This window comes from Megascapheus bottae, chromosome 8, assembly GCF_031878675.1.
Source record: "Megascapheus bottae isolate mThoBot1 chromosome 8, mThoBot2.hap1, whole genome shotgun sequence".
In the NCBI taxonomy this organism is placed as follows: Eukaryota; Metazoa; Chordata; class Mammalia; order Rodentia; family Geomyidae; genus Megascapheus; species Megascapheus bottae.
Genome location: NC_143516.1, coordinates 34327218 through 34334752, shown reverse-complemented (window position 1 = coordinate 34334752; position 7535 = coordinate 34327218). Strand labels below are relative to the sequence as shown.

The following is a 7535-nucleotide window of genomic DNA, read 5'->3' as shown; positions in this document are numbered from 1 at the left end:
GTTTTAGTTATGCCCAATGTCAGCAGGAGAAGAGCTGGCAATCTGACAGAGGATGTTCAGTGGGCAAGGAGGGGAAATGTGACAACAGGGTGGAGAGGTGGTAGAGGCTGTAAATTGATGGAGAAGGGAGAGCCGCCAAAGAGTCATCAAAGGACAGAGACTAAAAGTGACACTTTGCCAGGAAAAAAAATCCCAAGTACTAGAGGAAAAATACCAATGAGCATACGAACAGCAGAAGGTTGGGGAACTGACAAAATAGAAAAAAAATATTCATTTCACTACTTGCCTCCTCCAAATGTAAAAGCAGCATCATTAACTTCCATTTATTGACTATATTCTGTGTCCCAGCCACTACCTAAGCTTGTAAAACACACTATCACCTTTAATCTTCAAGACAAGCCAGGAAGTAAAATATCATAATGCCCATGTTAGAGAAGTAAAGAGACTTGTCTCAAACCACATCCTAGTGATGACAAGGTCACTTTCAGAAGTCAGCCCCACTGACAATGTGCGTTTAAATCATTCTTTTCTAAAGCCAATGAATGTCAGAGAGATTCGGGAGCCAGTAAAATAGACAGAAATACCAGATGGGATATATTTATCTGTGGATTTTCGTCCTAGTGATTGGGGTCTGATCTCAGTGCTTCTCATTTGCTAATCAAGTGCTCTACTATTTGGTTTATGCTCCCTGCCCTTTTGATCCTAGTTTGGAGCCTTCTTCAGAACATCACTTATGTATCACTAAGAAAACAGCTAAAATTTCATTACCTTTCAACTATTTATTCAGAAAGGTAGCTAGATATAGCTCTATGTATCCATATCAACTTGAAGTATAAAATAACGGTTGTTTGAAAGGGAAAAATGACTAAAATTAGATATTAAAACAGATACATTTATGAAAGGATATTCATAGTTAAGTATGGTGGTGCAGTTTCTAAAACACTAGAACAAAGTTTTGGCAATATCCTTGTTTGGTGGCCTTTTCATGTGTTCTTGAAAAAGTTCAGTAAGTCAGAAGTGATGGCATAAACTTTGCAGAATCCTGTATTTATTCAGAAAACTTGTGCGTTTATAAATACTTATTCATAAGAGACAGAGGATTATGTTACTCTAAAATATTTTATTTTAGTATTTACATTGAACAATTTGCCTAGTCTGTTACTAAAATCTTTGTCTGAATAAATAGACCCCCCCCAAAGTCCTCTGTGATAGTTGTATGCATAAGTCTAAACTGGTGGATTCATATAGCATGAAGGACAGGCAGTATCGAGGGTGGGATAGAATAATGGGTCCTTTTTAACAGAATGACCTTGTCTTTGCCCTCTGTACCACTCACTCTTCCATTTCTGATCAGCCAGTTCCATTTATCATTCTAATTAGACAACATCTTGCCATCTCAATCAGCCTCAATTACTTTAGACCTCATTAGTGACTGACATTCTGTAACAAGTGCATCTATGAAGGAGCAAGGTCAGATAAAGAAGTTGAGTACAAAGAGAGCAAGCACATTCATATCTCTATGCAGGAGGATTTTAATTTTGACAAGACACAAGATAATAACAATGTTTAATTTTCTGGTCAAATGATAGCCCTCTGCTCAAAAACATTGTTAATACTTAAAATTTTCAATATCCTTTAAATTGTGCAGTCAATCTTTGACCAAGAAAAATGGAACAGCATAACTTTTATAAATAATCCTCAACTGCCATGGACATCAATTCTCCTATGATTTTTAGCTGTTTCATATCAGGTGTATATGTAAAATAAAACAGAAAAGGTGAAAATATAGTGGCTTAAAAGTAGAAACTACCATTCCTATTCATTTAAATTTTGACAATCATGCAATGAAGTTACTCCATTATAACTTCTATGTAATATTCATATCTAGAGGAAGATTTATGATGTACTCCTCCATTAAAAATCACTGACAAGCCATGTATTCATGACTCATGCCTGTAATCCTAGCTACTCAAGGGACTAAGGTGAGAGGACTGTGGTTTAAAGTTAGCCCAGGGAGAATAGCCTATGAACTCTTTTTTAAAAAAATTTTATTGTCCAAGTAATGTATAAAGGGGTACAGTTACATTCACCAGGTAGTAGGTACATTACCTCTCATACATTGATACCCCTTCTCATGTTTTTGTCCCTACTTCCCTCTCTCCTCCCCCTCCCAATGATCTCTAGTTAACCACCAGAAAATCAGATGTGGTATTGTGGCTCAAAGTGGTAGGGCATTGGCCTTGAGTGCAAAAGCTCAGGGATAGTGCCCAGCCCTAATTCAAGTTCTACCATTGATGAAAAGAAAAATAAAAATTACAGACAACACATATAACAATATCAATGTTAATACATATGGTCATGTTTAAAATGTGGTTATTATTATCCTTGTTTACTATAAATGTATACAAGGGTTTTTTTACTTTTATTAACATACATTAGTAGCATAAGGTTGATTTTATGATAATTCCACTGATGAGATGTTAATGATGTACTTTGTAGAAATTCACTTGTTCTATTGTATACCTTTAACCCCCTTAAGGATTTTTGTGTATTTCTTTGTGTTCTTAAGTGTGGATCAGGAACATTATAATCAATGGTAGGAATTTTTTTTTGTTTACTCTTACGTTTCAACCCTGTGAAGAATCTACCACTTGTTTCTTGTGTGTGGAGGAAAAGGTCCTGGAATAAGAGAGAATTTCATGCACTCATCGTTTAAATAAATTCTCTCTAGTCATGAAGCACCAGTTTTTATTTAACTATGAGCAAAACAAAAATCTTTGTTCTTCCATAGGCATACAGATAATAAAAGAAGATGGAATATTTACAACACAATATGATGTCTACAGATTCTAACAGAATATGAGAAAGATCTATCTTACTCGCTCCCATTACCCAGACTGCATCACAAAGTGAGGTTTACCAGAACTAGTGTAGATACTCAAGTATTGATAAGCAATACATAGGTCTCCCAGACTGAAATACTCAAAAATTGCATCAAATTTAAATGTAATGTATCACACGTATCTTATAGACATCTACAGGACATTTCACCCAAAAACTAAAGAATATTTTATTAACTCCTAACAGCTAAAGAATGTATTTCTTTTTATTAACCCACAGAACTATCTCCTGAAAACATGCTACAAAACATGCTAAGAAATTCAAAGGAATTGAAATTATATCCTGTTTCTTTTCTGACTACAATGGAGTAAAACTAAGATTAACAAAGACACTTTAGAAAGGACAAGAATACAAGGAAATTGAAAAATGCATGTTTGAATGAAAAAACAAGTAAAAGAAATTTAAAAAGAGAAGTAAATAAAAAGGACAGCCAGGTACCTGTGTTTCACACCTGTAATCCTAATACCTTGGGTGTCTAGAAACTGTCTCCTAAATAATATGCCAAAAAAGCAGGGCTGGTAGAATGGCTCAAAAAGTAACATACCAACTGAGGAAGGAACTAAGTTAGATAAGGCCACAATATACTAGGTGCATAATTTAAGGCACAGGCCCTAAATTTATTACCTACCCCCCAAATCCTTGAAACAAATAGAAATGGAAAAAAATGATGATACAATACAGTTACTAAGCAATTACTAAGAGAAACATTTATAGTGATAAGTGTTTACATTTCAAAAGTAGAAAGATTTCAAATAAACAGTCTAAGAGGACATCTCAAAAGCTTAGAAAAATGAGAGCAACCAAACCCTAAAAATGAATACAAGGAACCATATAACAAATGCCAAAGAAGAGATAAAACAGACCATAAAATTGTTTTTAAAACCAATGGAATGTGCTATACTTTTGAAAAGCTGAACAAAATTTAGAAAACTTTCCGAATCTGAAAAGAGCATCAACTGTCCGGAAAATACGAACAAGAGTTGAAATTTTAAAGTGTATCAGATTAAAATCCTTCTGACCAGCAAGTGAAAGAATTATCAAAATTAAAAGAAAACCTAGGAGGAAGCCGGAGGCCGCGACGAGGAAGCGGAAGAGGCGGCCATGGAGCTGGAGGACGCGGAGGCGGTGGGCTCGTCGCCGGAGGCTCCCGCGCCTGCCGAGTCTGCACCAGCGGAACCGGGCGGCCTCCCTGGGTGTAAATGAGAAGTAGTTCAGGATCAGTTGCTGCCAACACGAAGTTCCTCGTCCAGGGTCATAGTACATGTGGATCTGGATTGCTTTTATGCACAAGTAGAAATGATCTCACATCCAGAATTGAAAGGGAAACCTTTAGGAGTTCAACAGAAATACTTGGTGGTTACTTGCAACTATGAAGCTAGGGAACTTGGAGTTAAGAAACTTATGAATGTCAGGGATGCAAAAGAGAAGTGCCCCCAGCTGATATTAGTCAATGGAGAAGACTTAACCCGGTACAGAGAAATGTCATACAAAGTTACAGAATTGTTGGAAGAATTTAGTCCCATTGTTGAGAGACTTGGATTTGATGAGAATTTTGTGGATCTAACAGAAATGATTGAGAAGAGACTTCAGCATCTTCAAAGTAATGAACTTTCTGCAGTGACAGTGTCTGGTCATGTATACAATAATCAACCTGTGAACCTCCATGGTATCATGCATCTGAGACTACTTGTTGGATCTCAGCTAGCAGCAGAGATGCGGGAAGCCATGCATAATCAGCTGGGGCTCACTGGCTGTGCTGGAGTAGCTTCTAATAAACTATTGGCAAAATTAGTTTCTGGTGTCTTTAAACCAAATCAACAAACAGTCCTACTACCTGAAAGTTGTCAAGATCTCATTCATAGTTTGAACCACATAAAGGAAATGCCTGGTATTGGCTATAAAACTGCAAAACGTCTTGAGGTTCTTGGAATCAGTACTGTGCGTGAGCTCCAAACCTTTTCATCCAAAATATTAGAAAAGGAATTGGGAATTTCCGTTGCTCAGCGTATTCAGAAGCTCAGTTTTGGGGAGGATAGCTCTCCTGTCATGCCCTCAGGACCACCTCAGTCCTTTAGTGAAGAAGATTCATTTAAAAAATGTTCATCAGAAGTAGAAGCTAAAAAAAAGATGGAAGAACTTCTTGCTAGCCTTTTGAACAGGGTATGCCAAGATGGAAGGAGGCCCCATACAATACGATTAATAATCCGTCGGTATTCATCAGAGAAGCACTGCAGTCGTGAGAGTCGTCAGTGTCCTATTCCATCCCATGTCGTTAAGAAGCTGGGGACAGAAAATGAAAGACACGCACACAGAAGATTTTTTCAAAGATAAAGAAACAAGCTCGAATTTTCTACCAAGCGGAAGAATTGAAAGTATAAGAACTGGGGAATCGCCACTGGACAGTACAAATGTTTCTAAAGAAAAAGATGTGAGTGAATTCCCACTCTCTTCACTTCCAGAGGAGATTGACCAAGAAGTCTTCAAACAGCTTCCTGCAGATATTCAAGAAGAAATCCTTTCTGGAAAATCTAGAGAAAAGTTTCAAGAGAAAGGAAGTTTGAGTTGTCCTCTACATGCTTCCAGAGGAGTTTTATCTTTCTTTTCTGCAAAACAAATGAAAGATATTCCATTATCTTCTAGAGATAATTTATCCAGTAGCAAGCAAGTATCCTCTACATATCCTTGTGAACCAGGAACATCAAGCTCAAGTAACAATAATTCCTGTTACTCATCTAGCCAAAACGATTACTCATACTATATAGACAATCGATTAAAAGATGAACGGATGAGTCAAGGACCCAAAGAATCTCAAGGATTTCATTTTTCTAATATAAACACTACTGTATCTGTTTTCCATTCATTTCCAAATTTGCAGAGTGAGCAACTCTTCTCTAAAAATCGAAGTACAGACAGCCATAAGCAAGCAGCAACAGCTTCTCATCAAGAAGGACTTAAAGAAAAAGGAAAGCAAGATTCTGCTTCAGAAAGAGTCACTTTTCCATCTGAAGTTGATCCTCAAGTTTTCTATGAACTACCAGAAGAGGTCCAGAAAGAACTGTGGGCTGAGTGGAAGAGAGCTGCGTCAGATTCCACATAGTATATAAGTAAGCACAGCCACAACAGGGGCTTAACATTTTAAGCAAGGGAGTTATCATAGTTCTTAGATTAGCAGGATTCGCAGCTCCTCTTAAGCACTGATATTCAATAATGTAGAAATCCAGTGGTCATAAGAGGTACGTTCTGATACAAAGCCTAAAAATATAACAAAAACAATAATGTAAAAATATTATCTTCTAATTTCTACAACTATTTTATGTTGCTTTCCAATAAAAGGAATCTCAATATCAAAAAAATAAAATAAAAATAAAAGAAAACCTAAAGGATGCCAGTTATTTAACAGATAAATGATTCATCCCTAGACAACCCAAAGACTTCCAAACTTGAACATTAAAAGAAAAAATAAGTACAATTACTGAATGGACAAATGAATTGAACAATTTTTAAAGGAAGAACTACAAACAGCTAACAAAATACATGAAGTAATATTCAAATCCATGGTTGATAAGGGAATAAACATACAAACATTATTGAGGAGCCATTTTACTCCAGTGGCCAAATTGCAGCATGAGTACAAGCATTCACCAACTGACAAACAGAAAAAGAAATGGATGTTATTTTGCCAGTAAGAATGAAATTTTGCTCCAAACCTAGGTGTATAAGGTCATATAGGGTGAGACTAAATAAAAGGAACTCTAGGATATGGAAACAGGGGCTTTATCTTGTGTGATTGTTGTTCTTAATGTACTATGTTATTTCTCTTCTCTCTTTTTTTTGCCATTATGGTTAATCTCATATTGTTACAGTATCTGACTTTGTTACCTGGTTTATTGTATATATGTTTATTTGTTTATTTGAAATAGGAAAGGGAAAGGGAAAAAATGAGATGATTGGGCGGGACTGGAGGGGAGGGAAATGGGTACAACAACATGTGAAGTGGTATCGATGTGTGAGAAATAATGCACCTACTACCTGACAAATGTAACTGTAACCGCTCTATACATTATCCTGACAATAAAAAAAGGAATTTGTCCTAAAAAAAAAAAGAAATGATGTCATTTGCAGGAAAAATATGGTTGGAAAAGGAGACCGTCATTCAAGCACAACACACCAGACTGAGAGAGTCAAATATTGCATATCTCTCTCAGATGGGCAACGTGTTCATTGACAATGAATGACAGGGTGTAAAGCAGGCTCAGTTAGGCGGGGGTAGGTACCAGAAGGAGTGGAGAGAATGAGAGGAGAGGGGATGGCAGCAGAGTGAACAATGTCAAAGTATGCTTTACACAGGTATCAAAATAGAACCAAATGGTTGAAATGGCTCCAAGAAGGAAGCAGGGAGGGGGAGGAGGGGAAGTGAGTCAGTGGATGGGTTCAGTGGGATACAGATCATGACAATGAAACTCCTTTTTACAATTATGATACACTAATGGAAAGTTACATGCTAATCAAAAGTAGTTTTTTAAAAAATAAGAATGTCAGAGCAGTCAAAGTAAAATGATAGATTTCTAGAAAGTAAGAAAGATCATTGAAAACTAATGTTCTCAGCCAGGGAAAGAGATGGGGAAAGGAGAGAG

General features: G+C 36.7%; 1 pseudogene; it reads left to right on the top strand.

Annotated features, from left to right (window-relative positions):
- The first annotated feature begins 4103 nt into the window (after positions 1-4103).
- Positions 4104-6205, top strand: LOC150059772 (DNA polymerase iota pseudogene; annotated as a pseudogene).
- Positions 6206-7535: the final 1330 nt, after the last annotated feature.